Source organism: Anomalospiza imberbis, chromosome 3 (assembly GCF_031753505.1).
Source record: "Anomalospiza imberbis isolate Cuckoo-Finch-1a 21T00152 chromosome 3, ASM3175350v1, whole genome shotgun sequence".
NCBI classification, from domain to species: Eukaryota; Metazoa; Chordata; class Aves; order Passeriformes; family Viduidae; genus Anomalospiza; species Anomalospiza imberbis.
Genome location: NC_089683.1, coordinates 83,266,968 through 83,286,506, shown reverse-complemented (window position 1 = coordinate 83,286,506; position 19,539 = coordinate 83,266,968). Strand labels below are relative to the sequence as shown.

Below are 19,539 nucleotides of genomic sequence, written 5' to 3'. Positions count from 1 at the left end.
CCAAATGTGTGTGTTGGCACGATCCTGGGCAGGGCTTGGCCTGGCATCCATCAGACATCCTCCTTTATCTCGGTTACTACATGAAACCTGTTAATTTTATCTATCTCAAGTCCTGAACTCAGGATGGCAATTTCACATCGAACAGCAGCACTCATAAAGTGGATCTGAGCAGGGCACTGGGCTCAGCTCTGAGGCTGTGAGGAGGAATAAGAGACCTCCCAGACTGTAATTTCATCCCAGGCTCTTTGCAAACATCCTCCTCGCCCAGCTGGGGCAGGCAGGGTCTGCAGAAGGTTGTCAAACTTAGCGTATAGTGGGCTACTCAGGGAAGGTTTCCTGTTCTGACTGATCTCTGCTAAATGATGTCTTTTTCCCTGCCTGCAGCAGCTGGGAAAAAGTAGCCGCCTAAAGTTTGGAAATGTGCAGTGGTTTGAAATTGGGAGCAAGTAATGTTTGTAAAATCCTTATCTGGAAATCAGGTAGTGAGGCTCATCCCAAAATATATATACTGCCAAAGCTCTGTGTGTAGCGTGGACACGAGGGTGTTACATAAGATGTCGCTCTTGCGGGAGCTGGCCACCCTACTCCAGGAGTGTCCCAAGGCTTCCTGCCTGTCCTGCACATGCACTGCAGACAGCTCCTTAATTTCCATTCCAGAGCCCAATCTCTTCTTCCTCTGAAACAATTACTTAAAAGTTTCTTTGCAACCCTCCAGGTGTCCCACCCTCTTGCTGGCTTCCATTTCCATAGCTCTCTCCAGCTTGTCTCCACAGGACTTTGCTGCTAGCCTCCCTTCAGAGGAGCTTCATTGCTGAGGCCCAGAGTGGGGGTATATGGAAGGACCAGAGGGGTTTTTTCATACTTTGTAGACCAGACCTATACCTTCAAACAAAAATGAGAGAAGCCCCTAAAAGGAGCATGGGAGAAAAATTGGCAGTGCCTTGTTCCCAGGGGAAAACAGGTCTATTCTTAGGGCAACATCCTAGAGACCCTCTTCAGGCTGCTTTTGGATGAGGGGCTTCAAAGCAACAAGCCAGGTCAGCAAGTACCTCCTTGCTTCTCTTCTGGAGTGATCTCATGGTGAAATAGGTAATAATAAAAGGCTTTCTTTGCCTTTGGTATCCTGTGGGCCATACCTTGTGTACCACTGGAGCCACACCTTGTGTCTGGAGTGCATCTGATTTTTGACCAAGTACTCCTTCTGCAAGCAGAGCCCCTGGGGTGCTGCTGGGTCCTGCTGAGACACAAAACTATAAAAGATGGCTTCTTCCAAGGACATACTTCTCCCAGAGCAGGCAGCCAAGCAACAACCCTCGCACCAGCCCTGAGGGATTTGGGGAAGACCTCGAAATTCAGTGAGGCAGGTTCACAGTTGGGATAAAGCAAGTGACTGATTTCAGTCTACACTCCCCAGCACCACAGTGGAAAAAGAGATCTGGAGAAGATGTGTGGGAAGCTTCTCCTGGACACAAGCAGGTGAGAAGCGAAGGAGCATGTAGGCGCTTGTTGGGAAAGCAGGCCAGCAGGCAGAACTGATTGCCTGGCAGGGCTGGCAGAGTGGAGGCAGGACCTACTCCCTCCAAGACCTTGAGAAAGTGGGGAGGGACCATGAAGTTGTTGGAAGTGGAGGTGCTGTGTGATGGGTGGGAAGGTAGATTGGTGTCCAGCAAAGCTATAACCACTCACTATCCTGAGATGTCCCACAGGACATCTATCTCTGTCCTAGAAACTCATAAAACAGCTCTCAGCTTGAATCACTGCAGCAGCACGGCAATATTCTGCACAGCTTTTTCTCTTCCCTACCTAAAGATGGGCCAGTCCCTTCCCCCAGCTGCCCTTCCCACACTCACCGAAGGCAAACCCAGCCCTTTAATTCCAGTCACATATTCTGGAAATGATTAGTGGGCTGTCATCACTCAGGCCCACTGGATATTGGGCATGGGGCGTTTCCGTCCCCTGTAATTGATCGTGTGCAGGGCTGCCTGGCTCTGCGGCGGGCAGGGGAGAAGTGAGTGAGAGTTGGGTGTAGTGTTTCCCTCCGCCTGCCTCACTCAAATGGCTCGGCTGGGAAAACTGCTGGACCAAGAACAGGGCAAAGAATAAATTCATTCATGGCTAAAGGTAAGGGGACAAGGCAGAAAGGTTCCCCAAAGACTTGGACCTCTCCTGTCTAGGAAAAGAAATGAAAAAAAGCGTGGGTGGGACAGGGGGGCAATGCTGGGGCAGCCCCTTCACTGATGCGCAGAATTGCACTTTGTGAAACTGCTGTTGCACCCCTCAATGGGCCTGGGAACTCAGTGGCCCACTCATCCAGGGTGCGCAGAGGCAGCTGCCAGCTCCAGCTTGATGGAGAGGATGCTGATCAGCATTGCACCCCGCAGCCACTCGGCAGTCTTTGTTCCCTGCTCTGCCTGCCCCTTCCCAGGGTGCTCTCTGGCTCCTGGGAGCTGCCCGTTTGCCAGCTGCCTAGCGAGAGCTGCTATCTGCCCTGTGTGAATGTCTTGCATCCATCCAGCAGACTCCCAGCCTTCCACTGAAATGTCCCATTGTGCAGCTGGCTGGACTACGTGAGCCTGGCTATGTGGAGCTTTGAAGTTAACTCTTCCTTTTGAGTCAACAGAGTTGTGTGGTGTAATTGTAAAATTTCCCTTCATTGGCTAACCTCCTGATGTTAACAAAAGCTCCCTGCTATGTAAACAGGCCAGATGCTGCAGGGTGCTGTCTGCAGGCTCACGTACACTCCTTGTGCCACGGGAGGTGCTGGACTTGCACCTGCAGGCCCCTTTAAGCAGGCAGAGAGATTGGAGCCACATGCCCCACAGATGGGGCGGAGTCACTGGTTCCCTCATCCTTTTGTCAGTGACCTCAAATGTGTCTCCCTTCCTTTCAGATTACTTGGCCCTGCAGAAATACTGGCTGAAATGGTTTTAAATGTGGTAGTAATTATCTAAGAGAAGGGGTGAGGTTCCAGATGATTTGGGAATAAAAGCAGTAAAGGAAATGGAGTCACAGGACTTCAGAACTTTCAGGCTGCCTTCAGGAACAGCGAGGGCCCTGGAACAGATATTCTGTTTATAAGGCTGACCAAGAGAGCAAGGTGAGAAGTAAGAGTCAACATGGGTTTGGCAACAGCCTAATTTCCTTCTACAAGAGGGTTGGAGGAGATGAGCAAGATGTGTCCTGGCTCTAATGCTGAGAGCTACTTGCATGATCAACCTGGTTGTTGGTTTCAAAGATGTGTCTTACATTCCACAGAATCACAGAATGTTAAGGGGTTGAAATGGCTTAAAGACCATCTAGTCCCCACAACCTCTGCTATGGGCAGGGGCACCTCCCACTAGACCAGGTTGCTCAAGGCCTTACCTAGCCTGGCTTTGAACATTGTCAGGAGTGGGGGATCCACAGCCTCCCTGGGCAACCTGTTCCAGTGTCTCACCACGCTCACAGTAAAGAATTTCTTCCTAATATCTAACCTAAATTCTGTCTCTTTCAGTTCGTAGCCATTACTTATTGTCCTATCTCTACAGTTCCTGATGAAGAATCCCTGCTCAGCTTTCCTGTAGGCTCCCTTCAGATACTGGAAGGCTCCTATAGGGTCTCCATGCAGCCTTCTCTTCACCAAGCTGAACAGCCCCAAGTTCCTCCACCTGTCTTTGTTGGGAAGGTGCTCTGGTCCTCTTACCAATTTTATGGCCCGCATCTGGACTTGCTCCAACAGGTCCATGTCCTTCCTTGTGCTGGGGACCCCAGAGCTGGGTGCAGCACTGCAGGTGGGCTCTCACTGGAGCAGAACAGCGGGGCAGAATCCCCTCCCTTGCCCTGCTGGCCACACTGCTTTTGATGCAGCCCAGGATTCCATTGGCCTTTGAGCTGTGAGCGCACAGTGCTGGCTCATGTTCAGGTTTTTGCTGAAATTGATTTGCAGGCACTTTGGAGCTCAGGATGGGAGTTCAGGCAGGGTGTGACACTGGTGAAAAGGATATAAACAGGATGCAATTCTGCAATAAGGGCAAATGCAAGCCATACACTACAGGATAATTTGCTGTATGCATATACAAAGGGGCAACAAGGCCTTCAGAAAAGGACATGGATATCATTGAGGTAATGGGTGTCATTACTGTGAGTGACTTGATGACACACAGATGTGAAGAAAAACAAAGGTTGCTGCAAGGCTATATAAACAAAAGTGCCACAAGCATCAGGCATGCTGCAATCATTCCACTTTTTGAAGTATTCGGAAAGCCTCATACTTTCTGAATATATTCAGTTTAGGCAATATAGTTCAAGAAAAGCTTACACCTATCAGAATCCATGAAAGATGATCAGCAGCCTAGTAACCATGACCTATGAGTGAAGTTTCAAAGAACTTAATTTGTTTAGTCTGCTTATAACAGGAGGAAAGGGAAAACGTGACAACCTTCAGATTCGTAAAAAATGTCTAAAAAAGAAACCAAACAAGTTGTTCTCTGTCTTCAGGAGGTTAGAGAAGGTTAGACATCCAGAAAAACTTTTCAGCTCCTTAAGGGTTCCTGTTCTCTTAAGACAGAATTCTTTGTGGAGACCACACAATCACAGAATCACAGAATGGGTCAGGTTGGAAGGGACCACAGTGGGTCACCTGGTCCAACATCTCTGCTTAAGCAGGGTCATCCTAGAGCACATGGCACTAGGTTGTGTCCAGACAGTTCTTCAATATCTTCAGTGAGGAAGACTCCGCAACCTCTCTCTTGTGGCAATCTGTTTCAGTGCTGGGTCACCCACACAGTAAAGCTTTTCCTCATATTCAGGTGGAATTTCCTGTGCATCAGTTTCTCCCCATTGCATCTTATCCTATTACATAACACCACTGAGCAGAGCCTGGAAATACCCTCTTGGCACTGCCCTTCAGATACTTACAGACACTGATGAGGTCCTCTCTTAGTTGTCTTTTCTTGAAACTGAGCAGGCCCAGCTCCGCCAGTCTTTCCTGGTAAGAAATATGCTCCAATCCTTTAACCATCTTTTTTACCCTCCACTGTATCCACTCAAGGAGCTCCATGTCTCTTGTGTCCTGAGAAGCCCAGAACTGGACACAGCACTCCAAGTACACCTCACCAGGGCTGAGTAGAGGGACAGGATCACCTCCCTTGACCTGCTGGCAATGCCCTTCCTAATGCAGCCCAGGATTCCATTGGCCTTCTTGGCCACTAGGACACACTGGTGGCTCATGGACAGCTGGTTGTCCACTAGGACCTCCAGCTCCTTCTCCACAGAACTGCTCCTCAGCACCTTGGCCCCCAGCCTGTACTGGTGCCTAGGGTTATTCTTGCCCAGGTGCAGGACCCTGCATTTCCCCTTGTTGAATATCAGACAGCTCCCCTCTGTCCATCTCTCCAGCCTGTCGAGGTCCTTCTGAAGGGCTGTACAGCACTCTGGGGTACTGCTCCTCCCAGCTTTGTGTCATCAAGGAACTTGCTGAGGAGGCATCTGTGCCTTCATCCAAGTCATTGATGAACTTGTGAAACAATACTGGGCCCAGCAGTGAACCTTGGGGACACCACTAGTGACAGATCTCCAACCAGATGCTCCAACTCCAATGACACAATCTCTTTCTTGAGAAATTTCCAAAACCAAGATGCTACAAGTACTTGTCAGGCCTACTTGGATAGTGGTATCTATCCTTGGCAAGAGATACAGCTAGATGATGTCTCAGGTGCCCTGTTTTAGATCCTGCACCATTACATGGTAAGACACACCTGGTCTTTGCAGGGTGACAAGGTCATAACACTGATTCTCCCCACGTTGCCATGTTTTCTAGACACCACACTATATTCCCTGTTTCAAAAAGTGGATAGCCTTGCAGGATGTATGGCACAACACCAGGAAGCCTAAATGAAGTTTAACCTGCTGTTCAGACAGACCTCTCCTTGAGCTGACAGAAAACAGCAGGCTGCTATCACTTCTTCATGGGAAATGGAGTGATTTAGTTGCACTGTGGAGGCTTCTAAATTTGCAATCAACCAGAAAGGCTCATTACATCATTCCTGTGTACAACAATCAGATGGGAAGACTTCTTGAGTAGATCCCTCATTTGGTGCTGGGTAGATAACAAGTGAAGATCTAGAGAGGAGGTGGAGGAAGCATACCCTTTGTGGTGACTGAAGTTAAACCACTAATGGAAGGTAAGCTACAAATGTGAAGTAAACAACAATCTTTGAATGAGTTTTCGTGACAGCAGGAGAAGGAGGGGCTCAGTCTCCACTAGACCTCCACTAGCCCTTTGGAGGAGAGAACAATGAAGCTGCTGAGTCCTCCAGGGATTCAGTGTGAAGGTGAACCCACAGGAATCCTTCAGAGCCATGCCAGACTTCTGTAAAAGGCTGTCCAGAGAGGACCTGAGCTACCTTCCTTTCACACTGACTGGTTGCCATTGTCTGCATGGGGAATCCTTTTCTGTCTGTGCTGATTCAGCCTGGTGCTGAAATGCACAAACTGCTCCTTCAAACTCAAATGCTCTGTAAAAGCCGGCTCAAGCAGTTGGGTGCCTCTGCTAGAGGGTGAGCATGTTCACAGAGGCTGGTGGACTCTGCATGGAAAAACTAGACCCTAAAACTGGCTGACACAAAAAAGCCAACCCACCACACACTTCAGTGTAATGGAGGCACATTTGCAATGATTGAGCTGACTGTTGTCTGGATTACAGCTCTGAGATGAGAGAGGCCACTGCGGTATAAACATCTGTCAAGAGCAGATGAGGTCTGCAGCAGAAACATTCCCCACAGGTTTATATGATTTTCAAGGACCTGAGGCCAATGATCTGTTTTCTGCTTCTCAGTGATTTCACAGAATAGCGACATCAGTGATCTCATGACCCATTAATAAATAATTCCTCCAAACTCTTTGGCTGAATCACACTTGTGTAATGTGCAGGATGAAATCAAGGGGAATAGCTTCCTCCAAGATGTTATATTGCAGCTCAAGAGTATTTGATAAGGCCATCCTGCAAAGATTACAAAATCCCCTGTGCTTGGAAGGGAGGAGAAGGGGGTCACAGTGCATAGTACAAATTAAATCTTGGAAAGTACCTTCCCTGGATGTCCTGCTTAGCCAAGATGAAACTTCCCCAGCAGTTGGTTCAGTTCTGCTGGATGAACAGATACACATCCATTCAACACTCAGAAGCTACAACTGGCCCTCCAGACATTCCTGGCTTTCATTGGAAACCAAGTAGATTGTGTCTACACTGTTGATTTCCACCTGCCAGCACAGCTTTGCTGCTTGAGGGCATGAAGCAGGGAAACAGCCAAACTAGCCAAACATCTCATAACATCTCATTTTTGTATCTGGCAAATTTGTTCCAAGGGGCTGAGCTTGGAGGAGTAGCACAACTTCTTCCCCTCCCTGTCTGACTGTGGTGCTAAGGAGACTGAGTCATCCATTTTTCACTTGGAGATCCCTGTTGTTCCAAGACAAGGCCATGCTTCCGGCATCCCTTGGCATGTGGGTTTCCATTCATCTGTGGATGTCCAGGCAACATGCCATCCCCACGACAAAATGGCTGCTGCTTAGTTCTTCTACTATTAGTTCACCCCTTAGGATTTTGCTACATTTCTCCAAGTCTTTTGGACAGTCTGAGTAGAGAGCACTCAGCGTCTGGAGGTTTTGCACTGTGTTCAAGTCAGAAAGGCTGCCTGTCCTTTTCCCTTGATTCCTGCAAGTTCTGCACAGGGCAGGACAGAATCAGATGTTTTGCTGCTCCATATTTTCAGACAGCAGAGGTGTATCTGTTCCCATGACTTGTCAGTGGGCTCTGTTAGCAGGAGTAAAAGGTGAGGGAACACAATATCCCCTCTTGCCTCCTGCTTGGGAGAATATTAGATTAATAAATACTCCAAGGCAGGCCATCCAAATCAGGGCCTTCTGATTTGGAGAAGTCAACCGAAGCAGACTGGGTGGTCATCAAGTGGTCCCCGTGCTCTGGGGAGCACATAACACATCACTTCGTGGTGGGGTTTGCTGATATTCTCCTTGGTGTGGACAAAACTCCCCTGTTTCACAGAAGGTGGTAAGCAAGCCCTGGACCTCATCCCTTAGCTCCAGGGCATACAGTTGCAAAGCTCCTCTGATCAGTGTGGGAGGAAGGCCTCCACCCTCCTTATGGCTGCCCAGTAATGATCCCCAGCTGTAAGCCTCTCCCTCCCATCCTGGAAACCCAGACTGGCCTAAAGGGTAGGGCACAGGCTGTTTAACCCTTTCCCTGGACAAATGGACAGATGGATGCATGGATGCTCCACAGCTGCTGCTGATGCACTAGGAACCTCTCTCTGCTGGACTGGCTGGCTGGGTTGCCAGAAAGGTGCTGAAAGGCTGGGGGTGCAGAGGTGTATGGGTTCATGTGCCAGGGTGAATAAGGATGGTTTTGCTTGATCCCTGCTCGAGTATGCCCCAGGGAGCAACATCTTCTCTGGTCTGATGGCTCTGCAGGCACAGGAGTGTGACTGGGAGGTGTGCTGCTTGGCAGGAGGATGGGTTCTCCGGAACACCTTCTACACAGGGCTGTTCTCAGTGGCTCCTTGGCAGTGCCATGGGGCTGGGGGTGTCCATCCGGCAGACATTCAGGTCTGTGGGTCTGTACAGGGGGCTCTCTTCTTCCACAGCCTGGTATCCCGGCAGCACCTGGCACTTTGGCTCCAGTTCTTAAGCAGCTTTTGTCCCTTGGAGAAGGTCAGCAGCAAGGAGCCATCTCTGGCTGGCTCTTCTGTGCAGGCACGAGTGGCCAGTTGCTGGTGTGATGCCTACGTAGCACCGGACCACGGAGATGGGGCACAGGATTCCTGAGGTGACAGGGTGAAGCGCGAGAGTGGAGTGGCGCTGGATGGTGAGAGGATTTCTCTGCTCATACAGCTAATAGACTAATTAGCAAGGAGCTCGAAACTTGGCTGTGTTTGTTGTCAAATGCAGGCCCCTTTCCAAGTGGTGTTAACAGCCTTCCCTTTTCACTCTGTGCACATTGTACAGCCAGGGCTTTTCTGCTGCTCTACAGAGGATTCTTCTTTTAGTAATGGATATAGGCTGAATAGCTGTTGCAGCTATAGGTGACACCAGGGTCAGGAGTGAGGGGTGGCAGGAAGAGGGCAGGGTCCTGGGGCTGGGAGAGCAGTGGGAGGCTGGGAGAGGGGATGGAGGGGGTCACTGACCCAGCCGTGCATATCGTAACACGCAGCTGGGATGGGGGCAGCTTGGGGCTGTGGGGACACTGCAGGCTTCCAGGGTGGATCGAGGTACTTAGCCAGCTGAGCTTCCCAGAGACCTGTGATGGAAGGGAGGGATGTCTGTAGGTGAGAGAGGAGTGCACGGGGAAAGGTGTGCTTCTAAGCTACAGGTGTTGCTCCTTGTATGGCTCCTTGTGCCAGTGGTCCACTTCTAATTAAGATGCATTTAAATTGTTTAAACGATTCCTTTGATAAACACTCCCCTTTCACACAAAAGACAAAAAGTTCACAGAGGCGAAAGGCTGCCGGCACTGGCAGGACGCTGGCAGCATGCGGGCGAGGGGCGGGCGAGCTTCTCCGCCACCCTGCTGCCAATGCAAATCTCCCGGCGCAGCTGAGCCGGGACCAGGGGAAACCGGGAGGGTTTCCGCCAGGTTCCCACAAGCCCAGGAGCTGTGCCTGCAATCACGTCTGCCCGCAGGCAGTGGCCTTTGTAGGCGCCCCGGCTAATGGTTATTAGGCACTGCCGGCCGGAGCAGGCACCCTCGCTATCCTTCCATCCGGACACCTGGCATTTCAGTTCACTCCAGTGCCCCAAATGATGTGCGTCTGACTCTCCAAATTCAGCTCCTCCTTAGGAATGTTGTCCCTTGGTTCTCCCTGGTGTGCCTGAGACCGAAGTGCCTGGGGGCTCCTGGGGCTGCCCTGTCCCCCCAGGCCAGTGCTTTTTGCAAGGAAGGCAAGGGAGGGAGATAAGGGCTTTGCAGGAGTTTGCCTGCAACCCCAGCTGGAGGCAGGGTAGATGCCTGTACCTCTGGCTATCCCTTAATGCTACACAGTGCCTGAAACAGGGTGTAATTCACACCTTCACCACACACTCAAATACTGCACCAGCCAAAGCGAGGTGAGCACCTGCCAGCAGCCTACAAGTATTATCTGGGTGTCATGGCAAATATTAGGCACAGGACCTGAAGCAGGCCCAGCCTCCGCCTGAGCTCCATGAAGACTGCTTGCACACAGCAGGCTTTCCCACAGACATTTGCACTGACATGGCACCACTGCTGCTGTTTTCTTTGGATTGAGGCCAACTCCTTATGGAAAAGCAGCTGATGCAGCACGGACAGCAGGTAGCACAGAGCTGGGCTGGGGGGACTGCCCTGCCAATGCAATGGCTCACTTCCCTGGTGTGGCACAGTGTAGGTTGCCCAAAACCTCTGATGTAGGATGGCGGTTTGGCAGTCATGACTTTGTGACAAAAGACACAACTGAAAGAGTTTGACGTATCCACACTCATTCATGTGATGCTTGGAGCCAGAAAAGACTTCTAAACACGTCTCCTCCTGCTGCCAGAGATCCAGGAGAAATGAACTCCTTTTAATAGCAGCTAGGGGACTTAACATCAAACCAGGTATTTGAGCCCTCTTACACCCTTTCCACTTACTGCCAGGCTTTTGCCTCTGTAAAATCTCTTTGAAGATCATACAATGAGTACTCCATGCCAACCCAAATTTAGCCAGCACATGGCTGCCTGGGAGCTGGTGACAGTGTGTGGAGTGTGACTTGCCACCACATCATGCTGGCTGTGCTCATCTTCCCCAGCTGAGCCACTGACCCAGCTGCAATGTGACCAGAGACACTTCTGAGATGGCTGTGCAGACTGCTGGGGTGCTGAGCACTGGCACTGACAAGCTCAGGATCTCTATTTGGGCCTCAGGGCCAAAGTTTTCCATGAGCATCAGCTTCTAGCCTGGAAAATAAGTTTGGCAACAGGGTCAGGTTTCCAGCTGAGAAGAACAAATGATCTCACCACCAACTAGACTATTTCCAGAGTAACATTTCCCTAACAGAGTGCTCCAGTGCTAAGCTGCTCCGAAGCAGCACTGGTGGCGCATGGCGGGGCCAGGCTGTTTCCCTGTGTGCCAGCTCAGCTTCATAATTTCATTTGCTTATCCCCTGTGTGTTAGGGATTTCAGTGCATACACCTGGCTGTATTTGCATTTCCAGCTTCTTTCTATATTTGCCTCTCTGGGTCTGAATGTCTCCACCAGTTTTCTGAATGCTGGTAATTCCCACTCATTTATCTCCCTCCTAAGATCTGTTTTAAATTCTCTCATCTGTTAATTTGTTGCTCATTTGGCATCCAGGCCTAGAGGTTGGGCAACCGTGGAGGGAGTCTCTGGTCCAGATAATTCTCAGTTTAAACAACCTCTGTAATTTTCTTTAACAACCTCTTCCCTTCTGGTCCTTTCAATTTATCCCTTAACTTTTCTTCTTTCTGCCCCCTCCCTTATCTGACCACACTGCTTCCTACACTTTTCTTACCTGCTTTCTACTCATCCCAGTTTCCCACCTGCTACTTCTTGACCCCTCTTTTTTCTCTTCCACAGTGACCTGCTTGCTTCCCCAGTGGCAGAGAGGTAGCCATGTCACCCCAGCACTGTGCCTAGTAGTCTGGAATGAAGTCCAACACGCTTATGTTGGACCTTGCTGTGCCTTGGCCAACAGGCCAAGATGCCTTTCCACTAGAAGAACAGAACTGAACAGCCCACATTTGGAGAGCTCTCCAGAGCTGGTTTGGACCCAGGAGCTTGGACTTTGTTTGCATGTCTGTCTATCTTAGCTGCTCTGCTTGGGCTACCTGGATCAAAGGCTCTCTCTTCCTCACTGAGCGCTGCAAAGGCAGTTTGCAGGATGCAGTGAATGAAGGATGCGATTAGATCTGCCTCATTTGCCTCCATTGAAGGGAATGTGGTGGCAGCCCATCGCCAATCTAGCTTTTTCCAGTTTTACAGACACATAATTACTCATCTGCTTCAAGAAACCTGGGTTATTATTTGGCAGCCCCTACTTTGCCGTGACTAGAAGTACGAATTATAAATCTGCTGTGTACATGACGTGTTAGGTGACATTCAGGCATGCTTCGGGGCAGGGGTGAGGGGCAGGGGCAGAGCCAGGGCCTTGGGGCTGGGCTAGAAAGCCACAGTGAGGACACAAAGTTGAAAAGTGCTGCCTTCACGCAGCAGTTTTTACGTGTCAGGCCTGCTTATAGACTTAATGCTCTTAAATGCTTTTGCTCTGTGATAGACAGAGTCTGGATAGTAGCCTTCTACGGTGAGTAACTGAGAAATGAATAAAATATTTACAAGCACGATTGATGTGAGCTCAGAAGCTGGTGTTCCTGCCTACCCATGACATTTGCCTCTCTCTGCCCACAGTCTTTTCTGTTTTCCCTGGCAAAGAGCCAGGGCTCTGGGACAATGCCCACTGGGCTGGTCTGCAGGTGACACCCAGGAAGGGAGGTAACTTGCTGCCCAGGAGCATCTGAGTACCCTGAAAAAGCACCAGCTACCCCCAAGTCCATATGCTACTGCTTCCCCTTGGGTTTGTCTGCTGCAGGATTAATATCTTTCCCAGAGGATCTCAGCTGATGAAACCTGTCCCCTCTGAGGAGCAGTTGTTTGGGTTGGAGATCCCAGAAGTGTGCAGATGGAGATGCAAATGGCAGAGAAACAAAGCTGACAGGCACTAGCAGCAGAGTCCTGACCCACAGGAGGTGCTGCGGACTCTATCCCTGCATAGCTACAATGTTGCCACCTCCCTGGAGAGCAGAAGTGCTACGTGCTCTCCAGGACGTAGGGACACCTTGGTTGTGGTGTTGGTATATTCTTAGTCGTGCCAAGGGTGGGTTTGACTAATCAAGTCACTGCGTGCCTATTGTCTGGTGTGTGATATTCCAGGGACTTTCCAACCCCAGTGGTGTCACCCACATGTGTGGAACTGTTACTGACAGCTGCTGACTCATGGGTGCAGCACACCAACAGTCTCCAAAATATCAGGAAACCTCATCCATTTTCAGGAGATGAGGAAAAGAAGGAAACTAAGACTTAACTCCCAGTTGGCCTGTGACATAATGCACAGAGGTGCACATGAAAAAACCATGTCTTCTGAAATGCTCCTCTGTGTCAGTCCCCTTCCCTTCCCTTCCCTTCCCTTCCCTTCCCTTCCCTTCCCTTCCCTTCCCTTCCCTTCCCTTCCCTTCCCTTCCCTTCCCTTCCCTTCCCTTCCCTTCCCTTCCCTTCCCTTCCCTTCCCTTCCCTTCCCTTCCCTTCCCTTCCCTTCCCTTCCCTTCCCTTCCCTTCCCTTCCCTTCCCTTCCCTTCCCTTCCCTTCCCTTCCCTTCCCTTCCCTTCCCTTCCAATGAATATAGGGGAAATTGTGTGTGAGTGTGGAATATGAATGTTGGGTGATTTGGGGAGGCATTTTTGACTGGGGAGTACAAGTGAGACTTCCTTTTACTCCTGGATTGGTGCGTGAGAAGTGGGAGCAGGGCAGGGCGCTCCCAAAGAGGGGTGCCAGGAGGGGTGCCAGGAGGTGGCCAGGATGCAGGGGGTTGAGTGCTCTGTGGGAGCTGTTCCAGGCTGGGAACCGCTCTGAAACTGCTGACACAGGCAGAGGGGAGCAGGAGCAGCAGCAGCGTGATCCCTGGCACGGCATCGCACATGGGCCAGCAGGAGGAGGCGTGTGGCCTTGGGACAGCAGAGGTCACAATTTCTCCCTCTTAAGTCAAAGCTGGCAAGCCGGCCAGTGAGATAGAACCACACACCTGCCTGCTTGGGAACTTGCGAGCACCTGGATGGCAGCGGCCGGGGATGTGCGCGGTGGCACGTGCTGTCCTTGGGGCTGGCCGGGGACAAGCAGCCTGTCAGCCACCCACTGCCGTGCTGCCTGCCGGTGATGGGGCTGGTGCAGGGAGCCCCCGCGGCCCAGCTGAGGGCAGGGTGGCTGCCAGCCCAGCCTGGGCAATGGGCACGGCCGCACGTGTGCCTGGCCCCGCTCGCAGCAGCGCGCACGTTGCTGACCGCACGTACATGCCCGCAGCCCAGAAGGCCCTGGCAGAGGCCGTGTGTCCCGGGCTCCCAGCTGCCCCTGCCGCGCTCCTTGTCTGCCTGCCAGCCAGTGCCCCATCAGCTTCCTCCCTCCCTCGCTCTGGCTTTCTTTTTGCTTCTTTTTTTCCCACTCCCCCTGTTGCATAAGGAGAGACAGAGGGCACAGAAAGAGGCAATGCCAGCAGTGAATAGGAGGCAATAGGGGATGAGAGAAGGGTTGGGCATCACTGCTCACTCTGTTTGGAGAGAGATGGGTGCTCATCCCACCACCACAATCACTTCCAGAGAAGTCACTTCCTTCCCTCCTTCTGCTCTTTGTTTCACACCACAAAGGAGGAGCGGACGGTCTCTGTGCCAGGCAGGGAGCATGTCCCCAATGGGGGGGGGCAGCGTGCTCCAAGCAGCTGCTATGCTTACGATTGTGTCTTTGTCCTGGTTCCCACTGCCCAATGCAGAAGGGTTCTGCTGCCAGGTGGGGCTGGGACCCCTGGGCCTCTGCCAACATGGACTAAGTAATTGCTTCCCCTCGTTCCCTGTGTCACATCAAGGTCTTGCTGTGACACATAGGGCTGGGTGGCCTGGCCTGGATTTTGGGATAGGTGGCTGACCCATCAGGACATTGTACAAAACACAATGGTGGCTGGTGATGAGGAGCTCTGTGACAGAAACATGGTCAGATGAAGGGGCCTATATGCTGGGTCTATATGTTGTCAACTCAAATAATGGATGGAGGATTAAAAGGGCCACACCAGGACCCATCTGGACATTAGTAGTGTGCAGAGGTTGCTTGCATTCGTGTTTCTTAGTGTCCCCTGTGATATCCAGGATGATGTCCCTCTCCCCACTGTTCTTTTAGATCCCTGTCTCTCCTCCACCTTGCACCACGTTCTTTTCCCCCAGCTTTTCCAGCCTGAGTTCTTTGCACTGATATCAGGGAAACCTACCCCTGTATTGTTATGACCCCAGAAAGACAAAGGTACTATGGCAGACTCTTGGCCATACTGTGCAAAGCCCTCTGATGCATTTTTCTCCTTTTCTCTTTTGTAGCTGACTCAGGGCAGAAGACAACCAAGTGGACTCTGACTCAAGGTTTGAGGGGTTATGAGTTTTGCTTTCATTAACCTGTGAATCCTGCTTACAGCAACTGTGGCTGCCAGTCATCCCCAAACGGGTAATAATTAGCATTGACTCTATGATTCACATAAGGCTGATCAATCTCTTTATTATATTATATTGTTATTAAGAAACTCATTGCTTTATAGACAGTTACGATACACCTGGACCTAATTGGTCCTCTAATTAAAACACCATCACCATTGGCTAATTAAGAAATCACCCTTTGCTAAACAAATCTCCATAACACATTCCACATGTTCACAACAACAGGTGCAGCAGGTTAAGATAAGAATTATTTATCATTCTTTTCTCTGATCTTCTACAGCCTTTCCCAGAAAGGCCTCGGAAAGTTATATGTTGCTTTCTGTGGCCAGAGAGCTGCTGCTACAAACAACAGCACACAATACTATTTTTTTTTCTTTCATTTTTGCCTTCCATTTATTTCCTTTCCAGAAATTCTATCCTTTTGAGTTCTCTGGCTGGGAACAGTGAACTCATCCTTCATCCAGGCAGTCTCAGGTTCTCATGGTCCCTGCCCTAGACTTCCCAATCACCCTACTGCTCACAGTGAATCTCCCCCTGTTACTGGGAGAAAAGGTCAAGGGTATGATTTTTTTCTTTGCACCCTCTCATGGTGAATGTGTCTTTCTGACTGTACCCCATGGCATCACCTTCACTTGCCACGGGAATGTCTGCTCACATCCAACATGCCCACAGATGTCAGGGGGCAACTTGCCTCAGTGAGACCTCATGCCAGCAATACATGTTGTGCCAGCAGCCTCAGTGCACCAGCAAGACTCACTCCATGAGCTTGTGCTCCCTGTGCAGCTTGCCCTGGCCATGCTTACAGTGCTGGCCCCCACAGCCAGCCACATGCTGCTGTCACCTCCCCTGGTGTGTGTCTGAAGGAACTGCTTAGTGACCTTGCCCATTTTATTCCTGACTTGCTTAGAAATCAGAGTGCCTGTTTTCCCAGACACACTGTCTTGTGCTGCCATAGCAGTCTTACACACACTCCAGCACTTGTGGGTGCTGTTGGATATAGTTCTGTGTCTGCAGCGTGGAGGTGCATCTCCCTTCCCTCACCCGTGTTTCTCCCTTGGCATTTCTCCCTTGATTCTTTACCCCGAGGATGTTTCCCCTGAGCTCTTTGTTGTTGGTCTGGCAGCAATTCCAGTCCCCTCTGACTATCTTGCCCATGGAGATGGTGACCAGTGAGGCCACAAGGGCTGACTAGGTGGTGGATGTCACAAGATGACAATGGGTTCCACCTCATTTTCTCCTAAGCCTGAGCCAGTCTCTCATTTCAGAGAAGTCTGTCCATTAACTCTCAGGGCTGGAGAGTGCAATTATGTGTGCTTGTATAGCTTGAAGCTTTCTAACCAGCACAAGTAAGTGGTTTTCACCTTTTCATCCAGTCACTTCCTGTAAGCAAAGACTCCTTTCTCTTTGAGTACAGATCTCACAAGTGAGTACAAACCTTGCACATGCCAACACTGGCTTTCTTCTGTCCTCATTCCTGGAGGAGAATCTCCTGGCCTGCATGTACTTTTGGCTCTCCAAAATCATCTTTGAATGAAGAAAAATCTTCCTTCAGCAGAAGGTTTGTGCTTTGCTAACAAAAGGAAATCCCTGAATTTGGGATTTCCCAAGAAGTTCTTGGGAAACTTCTCAAAGTCCTTTTCTCTGGTACTGCAGGGGCAACGTGGACAGTGCAGATTTCTTTATGAGAGCCCAGCATGTCTCAAGCCATGTCTGAGGCTGCGGGTCAGTAATTAGGCCAGTCATTTGTTTGGGCTCCTGTGGATAATTCTGTTAGGGCCAAGCACTGTGCCAGTGAGCTTCTTTTAAGGACTGATTTTCTTTTACACAGTCAAGACTCAGACAGCCTATTATTAACCTTAGAGCCTGATGGCTTGCTTTGCATTCCCATTCCCATTCCAGTCTGTGCTTTCACTGATTCCAACACCAGCTACTGCGCTTCCACACACCCCTGTTGTCTCCCTGCACTTGCTTTGAGCCCTGCCTCACCAGACCACCTTTGCCAATGTTGCACCTCAGTGAAACTTGTCATGTCCTTCACCCATCCATAGAGGAGAGGCCCTGTGAGGACAGTGCTGAGTTTTCAGTCATCCTGTCCCAATTACTTGTCCCAGCAATCCCAGGGAGTAGGGAAACATGGCCTTGCTCTTCTACATGGGCAAAGAGATGTGGCAGCAGCAAGTGGAAAGCCAATAGTGTCACCGTAGAGCAGGACGGGAATGAAATGACTCCAAGTCGAAGGCAAGAAAATGAACTCTGATTCCAATTTATTTCAAATGTACCACTCTATATATAGAGAACATCATGCAGACTAATTCCATTGGTTTTAGAGTAAAAACATCTCACACCATTGGTGTGCAGTGAATGATGCATGGTGGCAGAACCTATCTATAAACAATGTGAACAACAAGAGAGATTAGAGAATTATTTATATTCTTTCCCAACTGTCTCCCAGGCTCTCCCTGGTTAGAAAACCTTCTCTTTTTCTCTCTGACTGAACTGAGAATATCCACACAATAGCAGAAAAAAAAAACTTGAATGCAAAGCTCCAGGGTGCCAGGCTTAGGTCAGAACAAATTCCACCAATCCTGGAGAACAGTAGGCACAAGTGTGTATTTTGCCCATACCCAAGCAGCAGTGTTACCACTAAACGATGAGGGGCTTTGTTAACAAGGACTCATAATGAGGCTGTTCTTGAGCTCAGACCTCCTGCTTAAAAAGTCCCTCGATGTGTGAGGAAGCAAACAGCAGTGACCATAGCAGGGCAAACCTCAGAGACCACGGGAGGTCTGAGGGTGCCAGGCAAAAGACGGGCAAGCCTTTGCCAGCATATCTCTGTGGAGAGGTGAAGCAGGCATCCAAAAATAGCCCACCCTGCTGCCAAGAGCAGTGAGCCTTTGATAAACAGTTTAAAACAGTTTAAAAATAACCTCAGTGGGAAAGACATTGCAGCTCCCTCCATCAGAACTGAATGTGTCCTGTTTGCACTTCCATGCCCCTGCCAGCTTGCCGTGGAACATGTTGCTCATGTGATGCCTGCTGCCTGCAGATACTGGCCCTGGCTGGGCTGTGGGAAACCATGAGGGACTGGGAAGATGCTTGGCTATATTTTGCTGCTGCAGCAAGTGTTTGTCCTGGCTGGAAGCAGGAGCAAAGAGGCAGTCAGATGGGGACGTGCCTGGTCAGAGCTAAAAGGTGCTTTTTGTGTTGTGGCTTCCCATCCTCTTGTTGACATGAGGTGATGGCTTGTGTGGGTGTCAGGCAGAGAGGGGAAGTGCAGGGTGGGCTTCCACAGTGAACTGTAGTCAGATGAGCCAAGGGGCAGCGTGTCCTGGAGAACCCTTCCTAGGGAAGGGGGGTTTCGGGGACCGTCTGTTTTCTGTGCTCTCACCCAGCACAGGGACAGAGAGGAGCCCTCCCTACCACATCTCCACATCTCCAGGATAACAGCGCAGGCCGTAGCCAGGAGATCACATTGGGATGCAGCCCCATTCCCACCTGGCTGCCCTGCGACAGCAACACCTCTCTCTAGGGAAATTGGGATTTTGTGGGGATTTTTGTGAATCCCCTGGTGTTCTGGTTCTGCAATTGGATACCTCAAAGCTCTGGTCACCTGCCCAGGGAGCCCTGGCACACAGCAGAGCAGCGGGGCTCACTGCACTCGTGTGTGCTGTTGGACATCGTGGCCGCAGTCCTGTATGGAGGGACAATGCTTATAACCCCCTTAGCCCAAGGCCACCACACACCCCCTCCTCTGGGTTCAGGGCACAGACCTTGCCCTGCCCCCTGCCCCAGCTCCCTGGCAAGGCCCCTCCATATCAGGGCCTAGAAGGAAAATGATATGTACTGACAGAAAAATCTCCTACTGGGAAGGGTTATTGTATTTCTCTGGTGGGTGGGGAAGAGTGTGATGGAGGTGGTGCAAGGAAGGGGCCGACAATCCTTCTCCAAACGTGTTCACTCTTGTGCAGTGATCCTTGGAGAGCCCTTGCCATTCTGCTGCCAGCAGGCAGGAGCCAATTAAGGGCAATTAGCGTGGAAGCGGAGAAGGCACCCCTTTAGCTGCCGCCAGAGTGGCCACTGGAAGCACTGGCACGGCTCCACTCTGTAAGGTTATTAGAGTTCTCCCCCATATTGTCCTTGGATGGGATGCCTCGGAGCCGGAGCCATATGCTTGGAGCAGTGAGATGAAAGGGAGACAGTCTTTGATGTGTTTGCTCATTCACACAGTGCCTCTGTGGGGAATCAACCCAAGTACTTCTGCAGCACCTTCCACCACTGTTAATCACCCAGGTGGGTTACCCT

The 19,539-nt window shown here is 50.6% G+C and overlaps 1 long non-coding RNA gene across 4 annotated transcripts in view; it reads left to right on the top strand.

Annotated features, from left to right (window-relative positions):
- The window catches only part of LOC137471266 (uncharacterized), a 35,997-nt gene that overhangs the window by 12,283 nt on the left and 4,175 nt on the right, over positions 1-19,539 (top strand). For all 4 annotated transcript variants that reach the window (XR_010997496.1, XR_010997498.1, XR_010997497.1 and 1 more), the window contains one exon: positions 15,124-15,165. This is a non-coding gene — a long non-coding RNA (uncharacterized lncRNA). The remainder of the gene's footprint in view (positions 1-15,123; positions 15,166-19,539) is intronic.